Consider the following 11,821-nt stretch of genomic DNA (forward strand, 5'->3'; position numbering starts at 1 on the left):
CAGTATGTCAAGTTAAGATGATCACATGACATTCTATCTACCTGCTGCACCTGATAGATACACATACCAGATTTAGATTGATGGACTTGATAGTTGAGACTATCCGGAGAACTGATATGGATCAAAAGAGATCCTGTTGATATGCTCCCTACATTCAAATGCTTATCAATGCCAAGCTAGGCAAGAATGCATATCTACTTGATCGTCCCCATCTACCTCTTCAGCCTGAGTTTGAAGATAATGCGGTTGTGATGGATTACAATAATCCCAACTCAGCTGCAGCAAGAATGGCAGCAGAGGTTGAAGCTACTAGAAACAGGCCAGCTCGAGTTCCACAACTCACAACTCAAGCTGAGCAAATGGCATTTCTAGTGAGCGATGTCCAAGGCATGGAGAAGAACATCCCGGAGATTCTGCAAAGCCAGGAGAGTCTTGAGAGGGTCGTGGAAACTAAGTTCCACAACATGGATGTGAAGGTAGCTCAGTTGACCACCATTGTTAGACAGCTTCAACATGAAGTTGACTCTGTGGAGATTCCACGCTCAGAGGATGAAGATGAAGATGATGATGACGAGGATGAGTCTCCTCCTCCCACTACTACTAGGTTCAGCACCAGCCTCGGTCGGCTGTTGTTCCTGCTCAGGAGACATGTCAGACATCTTCAACACAAGCTTCAGCACCTTCAGCACCATCTCCAGATCAAACACCTCTAGTATCAACTCCTCCGGCTCCAAGGACTTCAACAGAAGTCTTCACAGGCGTCATTCTATCGACTCCATCATCACCTGCCCACAGAGACGAGTAGTTCTATACTTTTGAACTTTTTGGTAACTTGTTGCCAAAGGGGGAGAAATGTATAGATCATAGACTTCGTGTGAGAGAGAGCTTTTGACTTGATTTGCTCTCGTTTGGTTTTAAAAACTTTGTTTATTGGATGACTTTATCCTATCTGTGTGTGATCATACGTTTTATCCTGTGCGATGTTACGATATTATCTTTTGGCTATCCATCTGATGATCATTCACTTATCTTGGGGTGTGAAGAAAAAGGGTGGCGCCTCCCTTAATACTAAAAATGGGTCTATCTAAAAATACGCATACTGCCAACAATACAACAAAACAAACTTGCCGAAAACAAAAATTACAAAAATGACTAAACAAAAAATATGACAATAACATGCTTCTGCCATAACTTGCCATTACATAATAGAATTTATGTTGGGGAAAAGGTACATGCAAAAATAGAAGGAAACAACAACATTCCCCGTGGTTACATAGTTCAGAAACTCGAGAAAAAATATATAGAAAAAGGGTAGCTGGATAGCCTAAGTCACCAAAATGGGAACAAAAAAGTGGATACTAGCACAATGTCTCAAACTACAAACTTTTCTGCTTCTGCCAACCTCAAACCAATGATGATGCATGTTATGTTGATGCCATGTGCATTGCTCTCCTTGAAGTTGAACACAACAGCTTCGTCCACTTGGAGCTGGTGATGGCTTGCAAAAACAATTCATTCTTTGTCGAAGACCATCCGCCCATCACAATCCGTGTGATATCCAACCTGCATGACATCTCCTACACCCATACAAAGACCGACAACACCTTGTGGTGCCAGCTTCAGTTATTCAAATATTTTCTTGGGGATTTCCTCTGTGATGTCAACAAATTGAACAAAACAAAAAATATGTCAGATAAAAAAAATAGGGAAAAACTTTTAGTTTGAGAGTACATAACATCGGCTTGCTTGTGATGTTCGTGATGCACAAAATGCGACCCTATGTATCCGTCTTGAATGGTTAGTACCACACCCAACATTTGTTCTTCGTCGTCATTGAGAACAACACCCCTAGTACAGATAATGTCTGGCACAACTCCAAGCCCAATGCCAACATTCATCACCTCTTCATCTCCACCGGCAACAAATGCACTAGATCCCCCTTCTTCTACAACGTCACCTCCATTTGTGTTCTGTTGTGACGCCCCATGATCTGTTGCGAGGCCGCTTCCAACATAATTCGCATATGCCTAGGCCATCCGTCCATACATGTCAAAAACCACAACTTGGCCCTCACCGAGGATGAAGTCATGCTTGAACTTCGCCCAGTCATCACCTCCAATGAGTGTAGTTGTGTGTCCCCAGAACACATCAACAACATACCTGCGCCTATGTGCTTTGAACTTCAGGCCACTTATTTGGTTCAACTTGTTCCTTGTAGTGCATGGTATTTTCTATTCATATAAAAACATAAAGAAGACAATAAAAAGGAAGAAATGCCAAACAATTAGCATGAAAAAATGCATTGCAACATAAAAAAATCATGGACAAATGGGGAAAAATGTAGATGAAATTACCACTAAATCTCCAGACCCATTGTGAATGAAAATGCCAAACCTGTGCTCGTTGTCATTCTCGCAACGTGAATGACAGGCTGGGCACAACATCCTGCAAGACTGGGCACAACATCCCGCAAAGTACAAAAACTCACGTTAGAAAAATGTTCCATGATCAGCTTTTGCATAAAGAACACAACAATTTTTTTGAACGAAAATACATTCAAAAATACTACATATTTTTAGTTTTGTTCACAAAAAAACACAACAAATTCAGTTCAGACCCTCCCTAATAATTCAAGCAAATGTGGCGACAAGCTGGTTAGGCAACCAATGATTTACATTTTAATCCAGTTCATATCGTAATACATCTAAACAAAAAATAAAGACAACACCTAATTTTGATCTATTTGAAAATCACATGCATATACGTTTTTTGGACAAACAAAACTAGTCTCTACTTTGCTTCAGATGACACAAAACATCCGAGCAAAAAATGTAAACATCACAAAAAATAGAAAAACGAAAAGATGCCCCGAAAACATGCATGTTCAATTTAGTAAAACTAAAAAACCTTAACCACAAATGAGACCTACAAAACATATTTTAAACTAGAAAAATGGTACTTTTAGAATTACAACATAAACTACATTCACCCAGTACCTTATCTGGTCTGGATTTCAAGGAAGACAAAGATGGAACTAGGCAGTGGAGACTATATTGTTCGTCGATTTGTTCCCAGGACATGCGTTTGACCAAAATGATGGTGGTCGGCAAACTCCTCACTCGGTGTCTCAAACGTTCTCCCACCGACCAAACCGACATCGCAAAAACTTGTGAGGATGTAGAGTAGCCAAGCACTGAAGCACAGCTCACGAGGTCCTTGTGTCGTGACCCAGACCACGCAGTCGGATGTGAAATTCCGTTTAACCGCAACACCGACTCAAATCAGATAAACAAAAAAAACAACATAGACAAGTCGTTGAAGGATGGGGATGGCAAACCTCTAAAGACTGAGGAGGAAACCCATCGATATCCAATGTACGTTAACTCTAATAGATGAACCTTACCAACAACGGCACAAACAATACAAATACTAACTACTGCATCATTCGGTGCCAAAAAAACACAAAAAACATAGGAGACTTACTACCTCTACAACACAAACGCTCGAACCACAAAAATATATGCCTCGGAATACACATCCATCTTGGTCCCAGGAAAACACACACAACATTCTTCAACATCCTATGGGAAACAAAAATTGAGAATACAAACCTAGACTAGATTGAATCCTACACTACTCCACATAAATTTCCCCTATTTTGGATGGCTGAATCCTCCACTACAGAACAACACTTACTACTGCATCATTCAGTACCAAAAAATAATACAGAAACCACATGAGACTTACTAGCCCTACAGAACAAACACTCAAAATTACAAAAATATGTGCCCCTGGGAATACACATCCGTCTTGGTCACAGGAAAAACAGACAATCAATTCTCAACATCCTATGGGATTTTTTTTGAGAATACAAACCTGAACTAGATTAAATCCTACACTACTCCACATACAGTTCCACTATCTTGGGTGCCTGCCCCCCCCCCCCCAAAAAACTAGCATTTTTATGGATCTGTCCAGAAAAAAAAGAACAACTCAAACCCTAGAACACGAATCTCTAGAAAAAAAGAACAGAGAAATAGAGGAAAACATATGGGCCGCACAACCCACTAACACACCCTTCCACATGGACAAAACACAAATCGCGGCGCGACTCAATCCAATGGTTGAAAAAGTGAATGAGACCAACTTGTTTCTCATTCGAATGAGTTTTAGCAAAATCGGTTGTTAAACCAGCAAGCATGAGAGGAGTAATGTTATATCTACAAAGGATTACGGAAATATTTTACATATAAACTAGTGTGGAGGATTATGATTGGTAGCTCCTCATCCCCACTGAAAATCGGGAGGAAGAAAGAATTAGTTTGGAAGTTTAAGTAAACCTTTCTAAATCTCTGTAGGTCTAGAATTTTTGGCACGAGAATAGCAACACTGCTACACATACATAACTTTACATGGGTTTACAAACAAGTCAATTTTGATTGGAGATTAAGGGGGATGAGAGCCCCACCCCTTAAAAAACAAGAGGGGAGTGGTTAGTTAGAAGGAAAACATTTATACACGGCGCGCCGGCTGATACGTCCCAAACGTATCTATAATTTCTGCTTGTTCCATGATCTTTTGGGTGACATTGTTATATGTTTTGCTACACTTTTATATCATTTTACACATATTTGGATTAACCTACTAACTCAGTGCACCCAGTGCCAGTTTCTGTCTGCTAATGTCTTTTTTGAAGGGGCTTTTACCCAATTTTCCGAAGCCCGGAAAAATCCAGAAAAAATATATAAAAAATCAGCGAAACAGAAGCTTCCGGATCGCTGAAGGGGGCGAGGGGCCTCCCAGGCGGCCTGCTGGCGCGGCCAGGCCCTAGGCCGCGTCAGGAGGTCGCCTGGGTGGGTCCCACCTCCTCCGTGCCCTCCTTTGGCCTATATTTAGAGTCCCGAGAGGAAACCCTCGCAGACTTTCTGGAATCGTGAATTTCTCCATCGTTCCGCCACCGCAGCGCTTCCAAGATCGGGAGCGTCAGGAGACCTCTTTGCGACACTCCGTCGGAGGGAGGATTGACCTCCGGGAGCTTCTCCACCGCCATGGACACTTCCCGGATGTGCCGTGAGTAGTCCTCCTTCGACCATGAGTCCATGACCAGTAGCTTTGTGATGTCTTCTCTCCAATCTTGTGCTTCAATGGTTAGTCCTTGTGAGATGCCCTACATGACATCTATGTAATTCTCTTGCTATTGCTATGCTCGGTTTGTTGGGATCCAATGGATTATGAGATTATGTTCAGATTGTTATGAGTTATATATTTGATTATCCTTTTATATTATGTTTCTTAGTGATTCATGCATGTTCTCCCTTGCTTTTTATTGCTTTGGCCAAGTAGTAGATCGTAACTCCAAGAGGGAGTGTTATGCATGATTGTGGGTTCGGGCCCCTCGATGTCTAGCTTGAGTGACAGAAACATGAGACTAGGGGGTGTGCTTGTCGCCACCAGGGAGAAAACAACGGTGCTTGTGACCACAGTTGCAAGGATTGTTTACCTTACGCATAGTCTGTTAATGCAGTTGTCCGTTGCTTTGAGTTTACACTTTGGGTGGGGCTCGCAACTTAATACCGGAGAGGTGTTCTGGATAGATACCTCGAGGTGGATGATTAGTAAGTAGATGTTGATGAATAAACGGTCTACTTGTATTGGAGTACTGCCCATTACTATTGAACCTCTAACTATGAAGGAGCATAATTAGCATTGCGGTGCGATCATAATTCTGTCAATTGCCCAACTGTGATTTGTTTACCCAACCATAGTTGTTTATCGTCTTTTGGGAGAGAGACGTCACTAGTGAACATCATGTGACTCCGGTCCATATCACCATCATTGTTTACACCTCCATCATTTACCGCTTTTATTTATTTTTCCATTGCAATCACTATTACCTCCCCGCTTGTGTTTTGATCGTTTGCAAACTACAAGGCCGGAGAGATTGGCAACCTCTCTGTACTCGTTGGGGGCAAAGTTATTTGTTGTGTGTGCAGGTCCATGTCTTCTGCTAGCGCCAGGGTGGAGGACACCTACGTGTTGATCCTAGGAGTCCTCCTGGTTCGATAAACCTTACAGTCTCTGTGTGAGGAAAATTTGGTGCTGACTACATCTCCACCTTCCACTTGGGGTATCCAACGAGGGGTGAGATGTATATCCATCAAATCGTCATCAAGCGAATTTCTGGCGCCGTTGTTGGGGACTACAGTCTCCAAGATAGGGGAGTTGCACACTATCTTTTACCTTTATTTTTTTAGTCTTGTTAGTTTGCTTTCTAGTTTTTGCTTTAGAGTCTTATACCAAAAACCACAAAAAAATTATTTGCTTTGTTCTTGCTTGTTGCCGCTGCTATGGGTTCCACTGAGAAAACCAAGTTGTGTGACTTCACTAATCACAACAACAATGACTTTATCTGCACTCCTATTGCTGCTCCTGCCACTGAGGCCACGTCCTACGAGATTAAACCTGCTTTGCTGAACCTAGTTATGAAAGATCAATTCTCCGGTGCTGGATATGATGCTACTTTGCACTTGAACAATTTTGTTGAGCTCTGTGATATGCAAAAATATAAATAAGTAGATGGTGATATTTACTAAACTTCCTTTCTCCTTGAGAGGAGGAGCTAAAGTATGGCTTCAATCTTTGCCTAGGTATAGCATAGATTCTTGGGATAAGTGCGAAGATGCTTTTATTGGGAAGTATTACCCACGTGCTAAGATTATCCAGTTGAGAAGTAACATTATGAATTTTAGGCAATTGGATAATGAACATGTTGCTCAAGCTTTGGAACATATGAAATCTCTTGTTAAGAATTGCCCTACACATGGTTTGACTACTTGGATGGTTATCCAAACTTGCTATGCATGATTCAACTTTACCTCGCGGAATCTGTTAGACTCGGCCGCAGGAGGAACCTTTATGTCAACTACACTTGGTGCTGCCACAAAGCTATTGAATGAGATGATGACAAATTATTCTCAATGGCACACCGAGAGAGCTCCAACAGGTAGGAAGGTAAACTCCGTTGAGGAGATCTCCTCCCTTAATGATAAGGCTGACATGATCATGACTCTACTTACTAAGAAAGCTCCTATTGATCCTCATGATGTTCCTCTAAATTCTTTAGTTGCTCAAGAAAGAGAGCAAGTGGATGTTCATTTTATTTCTAGGAACAACTTCAATAACAATGCTTAGAGGAGTAAATTTGGTAGCAATCCTAGACCGTTCCCATCCAATAACTATGGTAACAACAACAATTGTCCTAGCACCAAAAATTCCACTTCTGAATTACACAGCGTGCTTAAGGATTTTATCACTTCTCAAAAAGCCTTCAACAAGAGTGTAGAATAGAAACTAGAAACATTATATAGTCTCTCTTTGAAGGTGGACAACATAGCTCATGATGTAGAGATGCTTAAAATTAGAACTTCCCCGCTTGAGGAAAGGAACACCACACCCATGAATGCTATCCAAGTCCAAATTAATGAGAACATAAGAATGCTAGCCAAACTTAAAGAGAGATGGGCTAGAGAAAAGGAAGATGAAGAGAGAATTAAGAGCCTTCCTACACACACTACCATTGCTATTATACAAGTTGTTGAGGACCTCAAAACTTTTAGCACCCATCGCACTCCTAGTCCCAATGGACCTACTAATGGTGATGCTAATACCTCAATTATAGAACAAGAAGGTCCTATGAATTTAGAGACTACCAAAAGAATGAGCTTAGATTACATCACTACCACTTTAATTAATGGTAGTAACCTTGATTTTGACAGTTTGTAGTCTCTCCGAAGTCATCACCTTTTTGCAAAGAATGGCTAAAGACCCCCACACTAGTACACTCAATATTGCCTTCACCGAGCATATTACCTATGCTCTTATCAAAGCTAGGGAGGAGAAGCTCAAGCTAGAGACTTCTATTCCTAGGAAGCTAGAAGATGGTTGGGATCCTATGGTCAAAATAAAATTGAATAATATCTCTTGCTTTGCTTTGTGTGATGAGTGCTTCCGTGATGCCCAAAACAATGTATGATATGCTTGATTGAAAACATTATGATCCATGTTCTTTTGGTGTTAGTATTGTTGATTCTTCCATAAAGAAACCTTTAGGGAGAATTGATGATGTGCTTATCATTGTCAATGATAATTATGTGTCCGTTGATTTTCTTATTATGAACATTGAATGTGATCCTTCATGTCCAATTATTTTGGGATGTCCTTTTCTCCGCACCGTTGGTGCTATCATTGACATTAAAGAGGGAATTATTAAGTTCCAATTTTATTTTAAAAAGGGAATGTAACACTTCCCTAGAAATAACATTAAGTTACCTTATGAGTCCATTACTCAGGCAAGTTATTCTTTTGGAGTTGATAATTATACTTGATCTTCTTGCATTGTGCCTAGCTCAAAGGCATAAAGAAAGCGCTTGTTGGGAGGCAATCCAATTTGTTTTTACCTTTTGTTTTTGTGGTCTTGATGTGTGTTACTACTTTAGCAACATCACTTTATCTTTATTTTTAAGATTTGTGCCAAGTTATAGCCTCCGATTGCAAGAAAGTTCAAAAGTTGTGACATGCTGTTCAGAAACAGATTATGTCTGCTTGACGCACAAATTCACCAAAAATCACCAGATAATATTTTTGATCTGAATTATTTTGACCGCATGCTTATATAATTGTCTTTCTGGAATCTGTTCTGAGGTTTTTTATTTGAGTTACACACGTACCCTGAATAAATTATTTACTACTTGTTGTTCTGTTTTTCACACATTCTGCCATGTTTTGTGTTTTCATTGTTTTGCGAATCCTAAGCTTGCCTTTTATTTGCAAAAACCTTTTGGCAATCATTAGAAGCAGTAGCTTTTCATGAAAATATTTATTTCCAGCAGGTATTGAATTATTTTATTAAGAGAACTAACCACTTTAATCAGCTTATGATGAGTTCTGTATGAAGGGAGTTTTCAAGTATGCGATGGGAGAGATGATGAAAGAAGATACAGGAGACTCAAACGCTCAAGCTTGGGGATGCCCCCCATGCACCCCAAGAAATATTCAAAGGATACTCAAGCATCTAAGCTTGGGTATGCCCTCGTGCATCCCCTTTTCTATCAACAATCATAAGTTCGTCCAACTTCATGCTATATTTTTATCACTTCATATGATATGTGCTATGCTTGGAGCGTCCCGCCATTTACTTTTTAGTTTCTTTTAGTTTTTCTTGCTGTTCATAACAAGTCGGAACCTAGCCTACCTTGTTTGGGAGAGAGACACGCTCCATTCCACTCTAGAACACATCATAGCTTTTCATGCTTATTCTTTTTGTGTGTTCTTCATCTTTTCGTAGCTACTGTCATGCTTAGCTCTTAGTTTTCATGCTTATCTTTTTAAGAGCTATTATTTAGGTTGATTTTGTAACTCTCTTGAGTTATCATGCTTAGTTGTGTGTCTTGCATAAGTAGGTAATTGAGATTGCTATTTAAGTGTAGTAGTAACATGCAATAGTTTTGAGGTATTGACTTGAGTAATGTTTAGACTATTGGTGCCAAGAGCTTGAGCCTATTAGTGATAGGTGTCGTATTTTGGGAAATCCGTGTGTTTTTCAAAAACTAAAATTAGTTGAGAACTCTAGCTACTAAATTGATCGCTAACCTCTGGAGGTGTTGGAATATATAGAGTACCCTCACGTTACCATGAGTCGAGGATGCAGAAGGATAACCAAACCCCCAAACACTCCTCCTCGAGGTACTTGTCTCTTTGTGAATTTCCTAACTAGATAGAGAGTTACCGATAATAAGTGTATGAGTTCTTCGGACTAATGTGAGTATTCGATTGTTGGCACTTCACCATCCATATTTTGCTAGCCTCTTCGGTATCGTGCATTGCCCTTTCTAACATTGAGAGTTGGTGCAAACCGCTGGTGCATCCAAACCCATGACATGATATGCTCTGTCATACATAAACCTCATTATATCTTTCCTCAAAACAACCACCATACCTACTTATTAAGGCATTTCCATAGCCTTTTGCGAGATACATTGCCATGCAACATCCACCATCTCATGACTTGATCTTCATGTCATACATGCTTTTGCTTGATCGTAGAGCCGCATGATAGTTGGGCCTTGCCCCAATTATTTTTACATGACGCGCTAGTATCATTGCATATCCTGCTACACTGGCAGAGGCATACATTTGCATACATCATGATAGTTTTCACTTGTCTTTATGTTGAGTACTTATTATAAAGTGTGATGATTTTTCTTTTTATTCATGTAAAATGAAAGGATCGATATGGTTGACTAGAGGGGCGGGGGTGAATAGGCAACGACCACTTTTTAATTAATCTTAGCAAGTTAGGGTAAACTACATACGGGTTCACAAATATGACAACAATGGGGTGAACCGTAATGAAGCTAGCAACGATAGCTACTAAGACAAGTAAGGGAAAGATAACAACATAAGCATACACAAAGTAAAGGTTAGAGATAACCACAAGTGGAACCAATGAAGACGAGGATGTGTTACCGAAGTTCCTTCCCTTTGACAGGAAGTACGTCTCCGTTGGAGCGGTGTGGAGGCACAATGCTCCCCAATAAGCCACTAAGGCCACCGTATTCTCCTCACGCCCTCGCACGATGCAAGGTACCGTGATTCCACTATAGGTGCCCTTGAAGGCGACGACCGAACCTTTACAAACAAGGTTGGGGCAAACTCCACACAAAGCTTGGAGGCTCCCAACAAGACCACGAAGCTTCACCATAATGGAATGTGGCTTCGAGGTGACCTCAACCGTCTAGGATGCTCAAACACCCAAGAGTAACAAGATCCGCAAGGGATTGGTGGGGGAATCAAATTTTCTCTTGGTGGAAGTGTGGATCTAGGCCTTCTCAACCAATCCCTAAAGAATCAACAAGTTGATTGGCTAGGGAGAGAGATCGGGCACTTTTGAGCTTAGGGAGCAACAATGGAGCTTGGGAGGGAAAGAGATGGGGTTCCACAGCTAGAAGAACCCTTTATATAGTGGGGGGAAATCCAACCGTTTTCCCACTCACAGCCCATGCCTAGCGGTACTAGCATTGGATGCAACGGTACTACCGCTAGCACTCCAACGGTACTACCGCTGGCTACGGCGGTACTACCGTTGGGCCCCTGGTAGTGCATAAGCACTACCACCGCCAAGAAAGTCTTCGCAAAAAGGTCCGTCCACGTACAACCCCTAGGAAGGCGGTACTAAGCTCCTGGAGCGGTACTACCACTGACCAGGGGCGGTACTACCGCTAGCACTCTAGCGGTACTACCGCTGGGGGGCCCTTTGCAAAGATGAAGGAAACACTACGGCGGGAGCCACTCCAAAGTTGCCGGAAAGGGGGCAAATATGTGAAGTGTGCGCGTGCGAGATTGATTCCACCCAAACCTTTCCACTACGGTTCCCCTCTTAATAGTATGGCTTTCCTATGACTCAAATAAAGAGAATCGTAGAGAACATCATGCTTCTGTTCCACGAAAGAGGGGGCGAGTCGTCTTGTGCCGTTGACGTGTGTTATCTGAAATCTTAATACACACGGTTAGTCCTTTGCGGTACTGTCATCAATCACCAAAATTACTTAGGCATAAACTATGCCCCAACAATCTCCCCCTTTTTGGTGGATTGATGACAATACCGGATTTGCACAGAGAATAATATGAGAACAAAAAGATAGAGATATATGAAAATAAAGAGCATATGACTGACAGCAAACCCTCCAACTCAACGGAGAGAAGGGGCTCCACGAATAGAGATCGAAATTGGGGGAGTTCAAGGTTGGGGAGGGAGGAGCCGCGA

This window comes from Hordeum vulgare, chromosome 2H (assembly GCF_904849725.1).
Source record: "Hordeum vulgare subsp. vulgare chromosome 2H, MorexV3_pseudomolecules_assembly, whole genome shotgun sequence".
In the NCBI taxonomy this organism is placed as follows: Eukaryota; Viridiplantae; Streptophyta; class Magnoliopsida; order Poales; family Poaceae; genus Hordeum; species Hordeum vulgare.